The following is a 17,567-nucleotide window of genomic DNA, read 5'->3' on the forward strand; positions in this document are numbered from 1 at the left end:
TCTGATATAAATGGAATGTCCTCTTTTATGTCTGGCTTCTTTCATTTAGCATGCTTTGGGATGTTGTGAGATGCATGCATCGGTATTTGCTCCTTTTCATGGCTAAATACTATTCCACTGTATGGATATACCACTTGTTCATCCATTCACCAGTTGATGGTCATTTGGGTTGTTTCCACTTTTGGGCCATTATAAACAAGGCCGCTATGAACATTTGTGTAACAGATTTTTGTGTGAACACATATTCAATTCTCTTGGGTACACATTTAGGAGTGGAATTGCTGGGTGATATGGTAATTATGCTTAACTTTTTGAGGAACTGCCAGACTGTTTGCCACATACGCTGTACTATTTTACATTTTCACCAGCAATACATGAGGGATTCAATTTCTCCCCAAGCTTGCCAACACTAGAGATGAATCTTAAATAGCAGTCTTCAAATTGGGTACATGGACCTGGGGATAGGAAGACATTCTGTGGGGATCGTGAGCATGAGCATGATGGATACTCTGAAAATAATTTCAGGCCCCCTGCTTCCATAAGTACTCTTTCCCACCTGCACTTGATCTAACAGGCTGAGGAAAGGCCTGTAACCTCCTTCTCCTCTCCTCTTGCTCAATCACCCTATCCCACTGCACAAAAGAAAGACCAACCGACATGGCAGAAATGGAAAACTAATACATGGTCCAAAACATCTACGACTTTTAAAGTTTCTGTCTGCCTTTTGCATTTTTTCCCCTACTTTCCTTTGGTATAAGCCTATAGTCTATGCTGCTTATTCACCACTTCAAATGTGCTATGGGCGTGTAAAGCAAATATACATTCGTTCATTCATTCAACACCAACTAGCAGCTAACAGAGGAGCGCCTGCTCTGTATCAGGCAGGCAGTAAGCTGGACACTAGGGCTGTAATGGGGACCATCCTAAGAGACCGGTGTGTGTACCCAGACCTGCAGTTGTACGCACACTGGCTTTATCTACAGGCACCCTGACTCCAACCAAACACAACCAGCCATGGGTGCTGGGTGTAGCTAGGCTTAGCAGGCTGCAAAGCTTCTCAGGTAACTGGTACCAGCAATTTGCTGGTACAAGATTCTTAAAGTAGTTCCCACACCAACAGCAGGAGTCATCTGAGCTGCGTAGTTAAACGTGCATCTCCCTGGACCCAAGACTTCAAAAACCAACAGGGATGGATCCTGGGAATCTGCACTGTAACAGGATCTTCAACTGATTCTTAGGCATCCCTAAGTTTGAGAAGCAAGCCATAGTGGGGTCCCGGGGGCCCAACCCCAGCTCTCTGGGAGTAACACGGCTCTGAGTAAGAGCCACAAAGCCTATAAATAATGTCTAAAAACGATAGTGCAGGAAAAAAAAAGTGCAAAGATCTGATGGTAACCATTTTGGTGATTGCAGAGGTAAAATGCTGAGTATACAATTAAGCTTGCAGACTACCCTCAAACATGTAAAAATCAAGAAGCTAGTTTGTTCAGAATCTCACTTGATCCAGTGGATTACCCCAGTGTAAAAACTTAAGAATGAGATTAAAGTAAGTGGAGAAAGCAGAACAATGCAAACAATTTCAACAAGAGATACTGAAGGGAACAGAGCCTTATTCCATCCAATTACAGTATGGCTCTAAGCATTGTCCATCCTAGAAGAGTGGAATGTTCGACATAGAGATGGATATGTTTGATTACACCATAACCAATAATCAACTAAAAATGGATCACAGACCTAAATGAAAGACGAAAAAGTATAAACCTCTTAGAAGAAAACACAGTAAGGGCGCCTGGGTGGCTCAGTTGGTTAAGCGACTGCCTTCGGCTTAGGTCATGATCCTGGAGTCCCGGGATCGAGTCCCACGTCGGGCTCCCTGCTCAGCGGGGGGTTTGCTTCTCCCTCTGACCCTCTTCCCTCTCGTGCTCTCTGTCTCTCATTCTCTCTCTCTAATAAATAAATAAAATCTTAAAAAAAAAAAGAAGAAAACACAGTAAATATTTACAACCTTGGGTTAGAGAAAAATTTCTTGGATATGGCACCAAAAGCACAAGCATTAAAAAACTGACAAATTGGGGGACACCTGGGTGGCTCAGTTAAGTGCCTGACTCTAGATTTCAGCTCTGGTCATGATTTTAGGGTCATGATATCAAGCCCCATGTCAGGCTCCATGCTAAGCATGGAGCCTGTTCAAGATTCTCTCTCTCAGGGGTGCATGGGTGGCCCAGTCAGTTAAGCATCTGCCTTCGGCTCAGGTCATGATCCCAGAATTCCAGGATCGAGTCCCACGTCGGGCTCTCTGCTCAGTGGGGAGTCTGCTTCTCCCCCTGCCCTTCACCCCACTTGTGCTCTCTCTCTCTCAAATAAACAAATAAAATCTTCAAAAAAAAGATTTTCTCTCCCTTGACCTCTGCCCCTCCCCTCCAGCTTGTGCTATCTAAAAAAAAACCTTGGGGCGCCTGGGTGGCTCAGTTGGTTAAGCGACTGCCTTCGGCTCAGGTCATGATCCTGGAGTCCCGGGATCGAGTCCCGCATCAGGCTCCCTGCTCGGCGGGGAGTCTGCTTCTCCCTCTGACCCTACCCCCTCTCATGTGCGCTCTCTCTCTCTCTCTCTCTCTCTCTCAAATAAATAAATAAAATCTTAAAAAAAAATACTTTAGTTGTCAATTTACAAATGTGTAAGGAGGAAATAAAGTTTTCCACCACGGGCTTGGGAATAGGGTCACCCCACAATTCAGCCTGTCATGGGAACTAGCAAAATAAAACCTCATCCTAGAAACTAGCAGTTACCCACCCAAATGCAATAGCATTCTCAACACTTAATTAAGGGCAGAGTTAGAAAGCCAACACTGATTTGCAGGTAGCCTCTTGTCTGCTCTCACTCCTCCATTATGGCAGAGCCATGGCAGGAGGCATTTACCTTGCAAAATAGGTAGCCTCTTGCCCCCCCCGCCCCTGGGACTGGGACAAAGCTGAAATACAAAGATGACCAAAAGCAAAATAAAACCATATATCTCAGTTTGGAGCTTTCAAGATTCAGTTTCTTCAGAAGTCGTATTTTTTTTTAGTTTATTTACTTAAGCAATCTCTACACACAAAGTGGGGCTCAAACTCAGGACCCCCAAGGTCAAGAGTCTCGGGCTCCTCCCACTGAGCCAGCCAGGCACCCTTCCTTTAAGAGTAATATTGAACTTAACTCATTTTTTTCCCAGTCACTGAACTCCCAAAGAAGGCCCACCCATGCCATACCTGCTCAAATGCCTCTTTCAGACAGAGGGCACAACCCTCTTGATCACCCCTGTACTCCCAGCCTAGCCAACCCTGGCCTCAGACTCCCTGCACTCAGGCATTGAGCTTGGTGCAGGGAATACAGGGCGAGCAGATAAGAGGACTGTGTTGCCCTCCTGGGAATAACTTATTAATCAAACATCACGCAGTCAAAACAGTTATTAAATAATCACTGAAGCAAAATTACAACTGTGTGGTAATAGGGAAGCGGAGGCACTTTGGAAATGGTGCAATAGGAGAATATATCTGTTCCAAACCTTTATCCATATTAATTCATTTAACCATCAAAAGATCCTATAAGGTAAGTTCTATCATTACCCCATTTTGGGGATGAGGAAGTGGGCACAGAGAGGTAAGGGAACTTGCCCAGGGACACACAGCTCATCAGTGGTCCCAGATTCACACACGGGTCTGACTCCAGAAGCCTGGTGTAATCACCAAATCCGCTGCCTCGGTAAATATTGGAGGAAAGAATGAACTGGAGACAGCGACAGCACATTAGCAAGAGTTCTCCCAAGGAGGTAAAGGGAGGCCGGGGCAGAGCTGATGCACGGGGCACCGACCTGCTGGTGACGAGGGCACGCCAAGGCAGGAAGGCAAGAGGATGGGCAGGGAGGCTGTAAAGGAGGCAGGAGAGGCTGCTGGGGCTTCCCGGTTCATCCCCAGGTAACGCGTCCAGCCCCCTTGCCCACTTCTCAACTGGGGAAACTGAGGCCCCCCCCCCCCCCCAAGGAGCCAGAACACAGGTTCTGAGGCACCGGCCTGCCTCAGCCTCCCCGAGCTCTCCAGCCGGGAGGTGGTTAGAGGCAAAGGGACTGCAGTGAGGCAGGACCGGGCACCCCCTGCCCTTGGCGGGACACTTACGTGGCCTGACCACCGCGTTCTTCTCAGGTTCCCTCACGCAGCGTCCCGCGCTTTTGCTCTCCCGCCTTGCCCTGCGCGTCCGCGGCCCCGCCCCCAGCAGGCCCCGCCCACCACACCGCGCGGGGGTGCCCACAGCGCCCCTGGGGGCTGGGAGGCGCAGGCCCACGCTCAGTCTTCTAGACTGTTCCGGCCTTGTTCCTTTTCCTCACACGTCCCTCCTTGCCCGACCTTCCCTCCCTCCCTCGCCTTTCCTTTGCCTTTCATGTTTTAAATCACACAGTTGTTCTTTCACTCACTTATACATTTAACAATTATGTGTGCTCCAAAAAACAAAACAAAACAAAACAATTAAGTGTGTGCCAGAAACTGCTCACTGGGGATAAAGCAGAGAAGACAAAATTCCTGTGCCCATCAGCTTACATTGTAGAAGAGGAGGACAACAAACGAGTGGCTTTCCAACTTTGTTATCCCTGCCCACAGATGCAACACATTTTACATCCCTTTCCAGTACACCTACACACACACCCCCCATAAAACTAAATCTCAAGTTTCACAGAGCAGTACTTACCTTGTAGATTGGCAGCTCCTCAAAAGACAACTAGAAAACCAAGCACAACTAACTTTGTTGGACTTGCTGCCATAATGGAGAATGCTACCTTGACAATCTCAGTAGTATCTCAGAATGGGGGGACAAGGAAAGGAAATGTATAGGGTTGGGGTTTGGGCTTGGGTAGTTCAAGCAGGTCTTTCAAGACAAGAAGTGATTGGGAATCCATGAGACTCTAATAGGCAAGAAAGCTGTTACAAAGCAGGTGGAAAGATTGAATTTTAGAAGGGTATTTTTATTTCCTTTAGTTTATCAGCTATCAATGACTGAGTCAAGGCTATAGAACTTCCTCTTTAGTAATATATCCTTTTTCTAAAAAAATTATTTATTTATCTGAGAGAGAGCACAAGCACGGGGAGCGGCAGGCAGAGTGAGAGGGAGAAGCAGGCTCCCCGCTGAGCAAGGAGCCCGATATGGGGCTGGATGCCAGGACCCTGGGATGATGACCTGAGCCGAAGGCAGATGCTTAACCAACTGAGCCACCCAGGCGCCTTGCCTTTTTTTTTTTTTAAGTAAGTTCCACGCAGAGCTCAAGGTGTGGCTCAAACTCACAACCCTGAGATCAAGACCTGAGCTGAGACTGAGTTGGTCGCCCAACCAAATGAGCCACCCAGGCACCCCATGATAATATAGCTTTAATGAAAAACATCCTCCTAATTTAATTATTTTTATTTTTATTTATTTATTTCAGAGAGAGAGAAAAAGCACGAATGGGAAGGGGGGGCCAGAGGGAGAGGGAGAAGCAGACTCTCCGCTGAGCAGGGAGCCCGATATGGGACTCGATCCCAAGACACTGGGATCATGACCTGAGCCAAAGGCAGACACATAACTGACTGAGCCACCCAGTCACCCCATTCTCCTAGTTTTAAAGAAATGTTAAATGTAATTTCCTTGATATTTATGTACTAAATAAATTATAAATTTTCAATTATTTTTAAAAACGGATTGTTTGGGATTGGGCAAATGTCTTGACATAAATTTTAGGATTAGTGAACACAGCAAAGCAAGGGTTTTAAAGCAAGTCTCGATAAGTAAGACTGCTGTTTGATAGGCAACTTGTTTTCCCGGATGAGCAACCCCGATGGAATTCCCAGTGTGAGAGCCCATCCTGCAAACTGTCCAGAAAAATAGGTTTGAACAAATTCCTAAACCAAACAATTATTTATTGGTTTATAGCCTTATCTTACTGAGCACAGCATCATTTTTGCTGTATTCTACACGTCAAAGCAATAGCAAAGAGCACACAGACTCAAGGAAAGGGGAACAGACCCCATCTCTTGATGTAAGGAATATCAAAGAATGTGACCAACTTAAATCTTCCACATTTGAGGGCACCTGGTTGGCTCAGGGAATAGAACATGTGACTCTTAATTCTGGGATTGTGAGTTCAAGCCCCATGCTTGGTGTAGAGATTACTCAAAAAATAAAATCTTTAAAAAAAAAATCCTCCACATTTGGATTATTTAGAAAATAAGGAGTTCCGGGCGCCTGGGTGGCTCAGTTGGTTGGGCGACTGCCTTCGGCTCAGGTCATGATCCAGGAGTCCCCTGGCTCGAGTCCCGCATCAGGCTCCCTGCTCGGCCGAGAGTCTGCTTCTCCCTCTGACCCTCCCCCCTCTCATGTGCTCTCTCTCTCTCTCATTCCCTCTGTCTCAAATAAATAAATTTTAAAAAATCTTTAAAAAAAAAAGAAAATAAGGAGTTCCTTCTTCTGAGCTAAAGAAAGAATAGGGATGAGGAGAGGCAGGCCACATGGATTGGCTGATCATTGTCAATTAAACTTTCCTTCTGGGGGCACCTGGGTGGCTCAGTCAGTTAAGTGTCTGCCTTCGGCTCAGGTCATGATCCCAGGGTCCTGGGATCAAGTCCCACATTGGGTTCCCCGCTGAGCGGGGAGCCCGTTTCTCCCTCTCCCTCTGGCCCTCCCCTTGCTCATGCCCTCTCTCTCTCACTTTCTCAAATAAATAAAATCTTTTAAAAAAAATTTAAAAATGAAATAAGTAAACTTTCCTTCTGGCAGGGAAACCTAAATATAACTTCTCTTGCACTCTTAGTGCCAACCTTGGGTCTTAAAGTTGGGTCCCATTTCCCCAAATACATTTTTCTTTTCTGCAAACCACAACATAACATGAATTAGGCTGGTGTTCCTTAGCTCTATGACTGTATCGACTTTCAAAAAAGTCATATTCCCCCATGTTTTTGTCTCTGAAAAGGTGTTTTCCTGTTTTGGCTAGGAAATGGGGAATATTGGAAAGTGACCAGCATACAGAGCAAAATGGAAATATGCATAGTGATCAGTTTTCTCTAAAGACTGGATATTGAATGAGCCATTTGTAACCAGCTATAATGTCATACCCAGGAAAAAAAGATAAACATAAAAAAAAGGTTAACATAAAAGCAGTTCTTTCCATCTTCGTGTTATAGTAAATGGGCAGAGAATGAAGAGCAGCATGACTAGAATAAGCCTAAGAAGATTTGAAAAGCAAAACCGGAAAGACAAGCTGGGAGTTTGATTCAGAATTTGGAAAGTACTCTTCATTTCATCTACTTGGTCTGATGGCCCTGGAGTAGCTGTTTTTCTTCTCATACTGTTTGCTTCTAGAGGATTCTGAGAATCTTCAGATGGCAGCCCAATTGTCAAAAGGTAATGAATGGATAATAAAATGTGATAGATACATACAGAGGAATATTATTCAGCCTTCAAAGGGAAGGAAATTCTGACACATTCTGACACATCCATGACAATGTGGATGCACCTGGAGGACCAAATGTTAAGTGAAATCAGTCATTCACAGAAGGGCAAAATACTATTTGATTCCACTGACATGAGGTACTTAAAGTCAAAATCATGGAGACAGAAAGTAGAATCGTGGTCAGCAGGAACTGGAGGGAGGGGAAGTTAGTGTTTAATGGGTACAGTTTTAGTTTTGCAAGATGAAAAGTATTCTGGAGATGATGGTGGTGATGGTTACACAACTATGTGAATGTACTTAATGCACCAGAATCATACACTTAAAAATAGTTAAAATGGGGCGCCTAGGTGGCTCAGTCAGTTGGGCATCTGCCTTCAGCTTGGGTCATGATCCCAGGGTCCTGGGATGGAGCCCTGAGTTGGGTATCCTGCTCAGTGGGGAGTCTGCTTGTCCCTCTACCTCCCCTCAGCCCCCATTCATGCTCTCTCTCACTTTCTCAAGTAAATAAATAAAATTTTGGGGGCGCCTGGGTGGCTCAGTTGGTTCAGCATCTGCCTTCAGCTCAGGTCATGATCTCCGGGTCCTGGGCTCGAGCCCCACATCAGGCTCCCTGCTCAGCTGGGAGCCTGCTTCTCCCTCTCCTTCTGCCCCTCCTCCCTGCTCATGCGCGTGTGCTCTCTCTCTCAAATAAATAAAATCTTTAAAAACTAAATAAAAACTAAAAATAAAAATAAAAACTGTAGTCCCAGGGCGCCTGGGTGACTCAGTCATTAAGCGTCTGCCTTCGGCTCGGGTCGTGATCCCAGGGTCCTAGGATCAAGCCCTGCGTCGGGCTCCCTGCTCGGCAGGAAGCCTGCTTCTCCCTCTCCCATTCCCCCTGCTTGTGTTCCCTCTCTCTCTGTGTCTCTCTGTGAAATAAATAAATAAAATCTTTAAAAAAAAAAAAACTGTGGTCCCTTGGAGTGCCTGGTTGGGTCAGGCGGGAGAGTGTGTGACTCTTGATCTTGTGGTTGTGAGTTCAAGCCCCACAATGGGTATAGAGATCACTTAAAAATAAATCAACTTTAAAAATAAATAAATAAATATGGGGTGCCTAGGTGGCTCAGTTGGTTCAGCATCTGCCTTCAGCTCAGGTCATGATCTCCGGGTCCTGGGATCGAGTCCTGCATCAGGCTTCCTGCTCAGCAGGGACTCTGTTTCTCTCTCTCTCCCCCTCTGCCCCTCCCCACCACTCATTCTGTCTCTCTCTCTCAAATAAATAAAATCTTAAAAAAAAAACAAAACTAATGAAATAAATAAATAAATAAATAGAAACTATTTTCTAACTAAATGGACCAACTTAACTAAAAATAATTTCAAACACCAATGCCCCTTATAGGGAAACTTCAGTCTCCCCAGACTTACTTTTCTCAAAACTGAATTGGACAGCCCTGGTTTTAAAGTTGTCAAAGCTGGATGGGATGCCTGTTTTGATTGGTATTTTGAAGCTTCCTAACATTATCAGGAATCTAAAATCACCTCTCTGCAAAATACAATTTCTAGATTAAGTGAGGCAAACAATTAGAAAAAGACAAAAAGTTTTCTGGGGGACCAAATAAATCCCAATTTCTTATGTTCCCTGGATTAAAGCTGGATGTGAGCCATAGAAAGAGTTTCCTAATGTTACTAAGGACCCCCATAGATTTGCTGAAGAATTTAACATGGTTATTCAAACTTACCAACCTGGTTTCTCAGATTTATATCACTTAGCCCACATGCTAGTTAGTGACAGCCAAGCCAAACATTGGATGAAATTTGCCCATGGGAGCATGCTGAACAGGATTTAGAAAAACAAACCCCTAACTTTTGGTAAAAAAACTAAAAACACATGCTGAAAACTTCCACCAAGCAACTGCAGTAGCTTTCTCTAAGCCTGTTGACTAGAACAAAATTCAAGCTTGCACACAAAAATCTGAGGAACCTGTTTATGACTATTATACTTCAGATTGTTTTCAAAGAAAATTCTGGTCTTCCTTCAGATGTTGAATCCACTTGGGTAGCCTTTAACTCCATATTTATTAATGGGCTGAACCAGGAAATTTCTCTTTTAAAGGACAAGGATGGGGGCGCCTGGGTGGCTCAATCGGTTAAGTGTCTGCTTAGGCTCAGGTCATGATCCCAGGGTCCTGGGATTGAACGCCGCATTGGGCTCCCTGCTCAGCAGGGAGTCCGCTTCTCCCTCCCCCTCCTCTTGCTTGTGCTCTCTCTGTCTCAAAACAATAAATAAAACTTTAAAAAATAATAATAAAGAACAAAGATTAAATGGGAAACTGTGTCTGCTCCAGACTGAGTTAATTTGGCAAAGCAGCTCACTCGCATGCTAGGTGAGTCACCTAAAAGAAAGACCACTAAAATTGGGCGCCTGGGTGGCTCAGTTGTTAAGCGTCTGCCTTCAGCTCAGGTCATGGTCCCAGGGTCCTGGGATTGAGCCCCACATCGGGCTCCCTGCTCGGCAGGAAGCCTGCTTCTCCCTCTCCCACTCCCCCTGCTTGTGTTCCTGCTCTTGCTCGCTCGCTCTCTGTCAAATAAATAAAATCTTAAAAAAAAAAAGAAAGACCACTAAAATTCTTAATTTTGAACTCTGACAAATGGAGTCCCCTAAACAAAACCAAAAACCTCATGGTCTCTGCTGTTATTGCAAAGAGCCAGAACATTGGAAAAAGGATTCTTACAAACTTACGGCACCTTCAGCCCTCCAGCCAGCCTTTCCAATGGCCTCCTAATTCCCAATGATGGGGTTCAGAAGAACTATTGAGGATCTTCCCAATCCTCCCTCCTACTCAGCTTTGAGAAAAAACTCTCCAGATTAGGAATGAATCTCTCTCTGTCCTTATTAACACGAGAGCTACACAGTGCTTCACGCCACTGATATAAAGCAGGCCCTGGCTCAGAGTACTAAAATAGTTCCAATAGTGGGGATCTCTAATAAACCTCAACAGGTTCCTATTTCTGATCCCATTCTCTTTTGTTTAGGCCTCTTAAGATACCCACCCTTTTCTCCTTAGTTCCTCTCCCCCTATTTTTATGGGACAGAGATTTCTTAGAAAAATATTATGCTGGAATTTCTTTCTCCCAAAAGGGATAAATAATTCTAGAAATTGACAGTAGTAATCAAAATAGCCAACTGGGTGAATTAAAGGACACTTCAACATCTTTTATTTGCTCTATCTCTGACAGCACTATATGTGAGTGGGGGACACTCATCATGTGTCCTTACTGGATAAGCTACCATCCTATTTATGGGCAAAATCTTCAACTGATACTGGTAGAATCCACAGTGCATCTCCCATAGATCACTCAAAACCTCTTCCCAGAACTAGTCAGTACTCTATAAATCAAGAACCCCTTCGAGGTATTAAGCCCATAAGAGAGGATTACAAGATTCAGGGCCTCATTATCCCCTGCACTCACCCCTGTAATACCCCAATTTTACCCGTGAGAAAACCCAATGACTGAGAATGAAGTTTTCTCCAGGCCTTCCGAGAAATAAATAACATTGTTATCCCTTGGCACCTCATTGTTCCTAAGCCCCATCTGCTACTGATATCCATTGCCACTGAAAGTGAAATTTTTGCTGTCATTGATCAACACAGGGCATTTTTTAGTATTCCAGTCGATAAGTATAGTCAATCTCTTTTTGCTTTCACCTGGGAAGAACAGCAATACATCTGCACAGTGATGGCTCAGGGTTTTAGAGAGTTCTTATTTTTCACAAATCTTACAAGCTGATTTGCATGATATAGAGTCTTCTGCAGCATCTACCTTGTACAATGCATAGACTGCTTCTCTGCTCCACTTTTCAAACCTCTTCACAGGAAGACAGTCCACCTGTTAAACTTTCGGCCTTATGGTGCCTGTGTGACTCAGTTGGTTAAGCATCCAACTCTTGATTTCAGCTCAGGTCATGATCTCAGGGTCCTGGGTTCGAGCCCTGCACAGGGCTCCACATTCATCGGGGAGTCTGCTTCTCTCCCTCTCCCTCTGCCCCTCCCCCTGCTCATGCTCTCTCTTTCTCTCTCTCAAATAACAAATCTTTAAAAAATAAAATATAAAAAAATGTTTGGCCTTAAAAGCACATAAAGTCTCCAAAGGAACATTGCAGTTTGCTCAAGCTCAAGTTTGATACTTAGGGCACCTGATCTCAGAACAAGGGTTACATTTGGAACCAGGTAGATTTCAAAGCATCCTGAACTTCCTTAAGCCTAAAACTAAGCATTAATTATGAGGTTCTCTTGGACTAGCTGGCTTCTCTCAAAACTGGATTCCAAACTTGTCTTACGGCTCAACTTCTATGCGCTTTACTAAGAAACAACAAACCTAAAAAAAAAAGAGAGAGAAAAGAGAAGAAACAACAAAACTTGACCCTATTATTTAGAAAGATTGGGATGACACAACTTTTGGGACTTTAAAGAAAAGTCTAAATAAAGCTCCCTGCCCTTGGCCATCCTATCAGCTCCTATTTCCTTTTTTTTATGTGAGAGGGAAGGACATGCCCTTGGAGTGCTCACCCCAAAACGCAGGGACCATCATCAATCCATATGGCATTATAGGCAACAACTGGACCCTGGGGCTCAGGGACATCCCCCTTGCCTTAGAATCATTCCTGCCACTGCCCTATTAGTTAAGGTGACTGAAGAAATTGCCACGGGATCTTCTTAACCATCCTTGTGCCACCTGCAGCACAGTCACCTCACCTCCTATGACATCTTCCCACTAACTGTTCCTCCTATAACTCTTCTTGCAACAATAACCCTCACCCTGCTATTCTACTCCCGGCCTCCACAGATGAGACCCCTCATGCCTGCTTAATGCTGAATGATCACCTTTTGCCTCCCCCCTGACAATTTATAGAAAACTCCTCTAGCTGCAGATTTTTCATGGCTTACCGATGGGTCTTTTTTTCAGATTTTTTTTTAAAGTAATCCCTACACCCAACACGGGGGCTCAAACTTACAACCCCAGGATCGAGAGTTGCATGCTCCACTGAGTGAGCTAGCCAGGTGCCCCCTGATGGGTCTTATTTAAAGGATGAAAATGCTAAATATTGTGCTGGGCATGATATTGCAACTCTATTTGATGTCAATGAGGCAGTACATTTGCCTTGGGCTACTTCACCCAATGGACTGTGATACAACTTTACTCAGGCTTGTACCTCAGACAAAAGTAAAAATGCAGACATTTATACTGACAGTTGATATCCCTTTGGGGTAGCTCATGACCTGGGAATGGTATGGAAACAGTGACGTTTCCTTACCTCTAATGGGAATGAAATTTAAAATGGCTCCTATATCCAAAATTTATTAGATGCCACAATTTTGCCAGCTGTTCCAGCTATTAACTCTCCTTGGCGTTGCAGACTCAACTCCCTGGAGGCCAGAAGAAACCACCTCACTGATATTTCCAGCCAAAATTCTGTTTCTCAAGGAAACCGAGAGTCCAACCTCTGCCATGGTCCAGAGGGATGTTCTCTCAAATGACAATTTGAAAAAATTGACAGAAGACACTCAACAATTGGCCCCAGAAAGGAAAAACAATATTGGAAATCTAATAAATGTTGGTTCAATAAAAAGGGAGAACTGGGGTTTGGACCAAATACCACCCCAGCCCTTCAAGAAATTCTAAAATTCCCACTACTTACTACTGTGCTTTAAACCACCGGTCTACTGACAACATGATAGCATTTCTGAACCAATAATGGTGGAGAAATATTAATAAGGCTGCAAAAAGCGCCTACCTCTCTTGTCCCACCTTTCCCAAGTCCAATCCAAGGAAACCTGTTCAATCTGCACCCGGACACTTTGAACTGCCAACGGCCCACTCGAGGTTTGGCAAATCAATTTCATACAGCTCCTCCCATCTCATGGATATAAGTATGTTTCAGTCATGGTTTGTATGTTTCCTCATTGTTCCAAAGTTTTCACATGTAAATGGGCCACTGCCTGGGTGGCTCCGTTGGTTAAGTGTCTGCCTTCAGCTCAGGTTGTGATCTCAGGGTCTGGGATTGAGCCGCATCGGGCTCCCTGCTCAGCGGAGAGTTTGCTTCTCCCTCTCTCTGCCCCTCCTCCCCACTTATGCACTCTCTCACTCTCTCTCTCTCTCTCTGTCTCAAATAAATTAAAAAACACTATACTTAGGGCGCCTGGGTGGCTCAGATGGTTGGGCATTTGCCTTCAGCTCAGGTCATGATCCCAGGGTCTTGGGATCGAGTCCCGCATCGGGCTCCCTGCTCCTTGGGAGCCTGCTTCTCCCTCTGCCCCTCTCCCTCTCTCTCTCTGTCTTGTCTCTCATGAATAAATAAATAAAATCTAAAAAAAAAAATCCATATGAAATCAAATTAAAAAAAAAAAAACCACTATACTTATCTGGGAACCCTTCTTGCATTTCATGGTGATCAGCGAACCCATTTTACCAGTCAGGGGCTTCAATAAATCTGTGCTATTCAGCCAGTTTTACAGCACTTTCATTGTGCATGCCATCCTTAATCTTCCAGTTCAGCTGAATGCATTCATGGCACCATTAAGATTCAATTGGCAAAATGTGTAAAAATCCTCCAAATACCTTTTAGGGCACCTGGGTGCCTCAGTAGGTTAAGTGTCTGCCTTTTGCTCGGGTCATGGTCCCGGAGTCCCAGGATCAAGCCCCACTTCTGGCTCCCTGCTCAGTGGGGAGTCTGCCTCTCTCTCTGCCTCTCCCCCAACTCATGCTCACGCTCTCTCTTTCTCTTTCAAATAAATAAATAAAATCTTTAAAAAAAAAAGAAATCCTACAAATACATTGGTCACAAGCATTGCTGTTGGTCCTTCTAAGTCTAAGATCCACATTTTTTGGAACTCACTGAGTCTCATCCTTTGAGACAGTCATAGAACATCCAATGTATTTGGTTCCTGCCGCCTTTGAGCCTCAGCTAATAAAGGATATGCTTCAATAGTATAAAAGCCTAATTGCTTCTATTAAAAATAACCATGCTGGGGGGCACCTGGGTGGCTCAGTCATTAAGCGTCTGCCTTCCACTCAGGTCATGATCCCAGGGTCCTGGGATGGAGCCCCGCATCGGGCTCCCTGCTCGGCGGGAAGCCTGCTTCTCCCTCTCCCACACCCTCTGCTTGTGTTCCCTCTCTCGCTGTGTCTCTCTCTGTCAAATAAATAAATAAAATCTTAAAAAAAAAAAACAAACCATGCTGGGGTGCCTGGCTGGCTCAGTCGGTAGAGCATGAAACTTTTTTTTTTTTTAAGTAGGCCTCACACCCAGCATGGAGCCCAATGCAGGGCTTGAACTCATGCCCCTGATATGAAGACCTGAGCAGAGATCAAGAGTCGGATGCTTAACCAACTGAGCCACCCAGGCACCCCTAGAGCATGCAACTTTTGATCTCAGGGTCGTGGAGCCTACTTAAAAAAAAAAAATGCTTTGGTAAAGGAGTCTTATTACAGCGTGCTCAGAAGACGGAGATCTTAAAGCATCACACCTTACAACCCAAAGATTTTATCTATTAAAGACACCTCCAAAAGACTCTTCAACCTCACTGGAAAGACCCCATCAGGTACTGCTAACCAATCTTTGTGCCACCAAATTCCAGGAACTAGACTCATGGATTTACATGAGACAGTTAAGGAAAGTACCAAACCCTGACTGGACCTGCACACCATCTGGTGACCTAAAAGTAAGTGTGTCCCAGAATTGAAGACATTTGATGATGGGGTACCTGGCTGGCTCAGTTGGTGGAGTATGCAACTCTTAATCTTGGGGTCTTGGGTTTGAACCCTACGTTGGGTATAGAGATTACTTGAAAAAATAAAATCTTAAAAAAAAAAAAATCTGGTAAGATGACATCTGACAAGATAGTTTTCCCAAAACAACGAGACCAGGCTGGTTACAAGGTTCAGGATTCAAAGAAATCTGTCTTTTTCAACTGGACTATTAGCTGATTCTGGGTTCATTTGGTTGTATTTTTTTTTTGAAGATTTTATTTATTCATTTGTTGGGGCACTGCGCTCTTTCTCAAATGAATAAATAAAATCCTTTCTTTTTTAAGACGTCATTTATTTATTTATTTGACACAGAGACTAAGGAAGCTTTCCAACAAGGAGAAAAAGTTTCAAATCTGAGCACCTCATCAGAATCCTAAAATGGCTCCCGTGAGGAAATGGAATGACCCAATGCAGAAAAAAATAAGACAAGATAAGCTCAACATTTAGGAGCATCATGTAGAAGTGTCTTTGCAGGGTGCCTGGGTGGCTCAGTTGGTTGAGTATCTGCCTTCGGCTCAGGTCATGATCCCAGGGTCCTGGGATCGAGTCCCGAGTGGGGAATCCCTGCTCAAGTGGGGAGGCTGCTTCTCCCTCTGCCTCTGCTCATGCACTCTCTCTCTCTCTCAAATATATAAAATCATAAAAAAAAAAAAGGTGGGGCGCCTGGGTGGCTCAGTCATTAAGCATCTGCTTTCAGCTCAGGTTGTGATCTCAGGGTCCTGGGATCGAGCCCCACATCAGGCTCCCTGCTCCGCGGGGAAGCCTGCTTCTCCCCCTCCTACTCCCCCTGCTTGTGTTCCCTCTCTCGCTGTGTCTCTCTCTGTCAAATAAATAAATAAAATCTTTTTAAAAAAAAGTGTCTTTGCAGATGTAATTAAGGTTAAGAGTCTCCGGGTGAGATTATTCTAGATTATCTGAGTGGGCTCTAAATCCAGTCACAAATATCCTTATAGGAGAAGGGAAGGGGAGAAGACACATAGAGAAGATGATGTGAAGGCAGAGGCCCAGATTGGGGTGTTATAACCACAGTCCAAGCAAGGAATGCCAAAGATAGCTGGCAGCTGCCCAGAAGCAAGCAGATGCATGGGAGAGATTCTCCCTCAGAGCCTCCGGAAGGAACCCACCCTGCCAATGCCTTGATTTCAGACTTCTAGCTCCAGAACCATGAGAATAAATAAATTGCTGTGGTTTGAAGTTGCGATAATTTGTTAGAGGAGCCCTAGGAAATGAAGAAAGAGGGATTGGAAGGTAGGGATATTTTAGATGGACAGGAAGACTTTTCTGAGGAGGTAACACGTAAGTGAAGTTTTGGATGAAAAGTTGTCAGCCTTTTGAAGAACGGAGGGGAAAGAGATCCAGGTAAAGAGAACATGAAACAGGGGCGCCTGGGTGTCTCAGTCGTTAGGCGTCTGCCTTTGGCTCAGGTCACGATCTCGGGGTCCTGGGATCAAGCCCCGTGTTGGCCTCCCTGCTCGGCGGGAAGCCTGCTTCTCCCTCTCCTTCTCCCCCTGCTTGTGTTCCCTCTCTCACTGTGACTCTGTCAAATAAATAAATAAATAATCTTAAAAAAAAAGGGAGAGAGAGAGAGAACATGAAATGCAATAGCTCTGAGGCAGGATAGGCTTAATATGTGCAGGGAGCCAACAGAAGGCCCAGTGCACCTCGGGGACAGAGAGAACTCTTGCAGTGAAGAACAGAAGGCTGTGAAGAAAGAGCATTCAACAGGAGAAGTTGGTCTAATCCGGGTCGGGGGTCGAGGGAAAGATAGGTAGAGGAACAACTAAGAACCAGCGTTGTGGGGAAGAAGTGAATTCCAGGCTGTTAAGGAGCATGTGCAAAGGCCCTGAAGCAGAAAAAGCAGAGATTTAGAGGAACACATACTCAAAGTGATTTTCCCTGGACCACACGCCAAGCATGCCCAAACTCACCCTCAAATACAACTGAAGAGAGCCCGCATCTCTGTTAGGTTGGCCAGTGATGCGGGTGGCAAAGAATTGCACCAAGAGTAGAGCCACAAGCAGGACAGAGTTTATTCACCCTCCAAGAGAGGAGATGGCCAGACATCCAGAGAAATGTCAGCCCCAGTTCCCATCAGGCTGGGCCCTTTAAGGGGTTTTTAAGGGTGTGAGAGTGTTTCCAGGACGCCCACAGTGGGGGGTGTGGGGAGGTGGATCAACACCTGGCAGGGTAAAGTGGGAGGTGGCAGGTTTTAAAGGGGCTCTGTCCAGGATGTGGGTTGTGGTCAGGCCAGAGAATATGTTTTATAGTTGGGGCCTACTTCCCAAGAATGTAGCGCACCGCTACCTAGAAAAAACAAGAGTCAGGGCCAAG

The 17,567-nt window shown here is 45.0% G+C and overlaps 1 protein-coding gene across 2 annotated transcripts in view; it reads right to left on the reverse strand.

The window, feature by feature from the left end:
• The window catches only part of LOC114201719 (uncharacterized), a 51,813-nt gene extending 34,509 nt beyond the window's left edge, over window positions 1-17,304 (reverse strand). For both annotated transcript variants that reach the window (XM_028094547.1, XM_028094546.1), the window contains exon 1: window positions 17,165-17,304. The gene's annotated coding sequence lies outside the window, so the exon portion shown is untranslated. The remainder of the gene's footprint in view (window positions 1-17,164) is intronic.
• Window positions 17,305-17,567: the final 263 nt, after the last annotated feature.

The sequence above is a fragment of the Eumetopias jubatus genome, unplaced genomic scaffold, assembly GCF_037043125.1.
Source record: "Eumetopias jubatus isolate StellerSeaLion01/CBP00866 unplaced genomic scaffold, mEumJub1_p1.0 scaffold_10, whole genome shotgun sequence".
Lineage (NCBI taxonomy): Eukaryota > Metazoa > Chordata > Mammalia > Carnivora > Otariidae > Eumetopias > Eumetopias jubatus.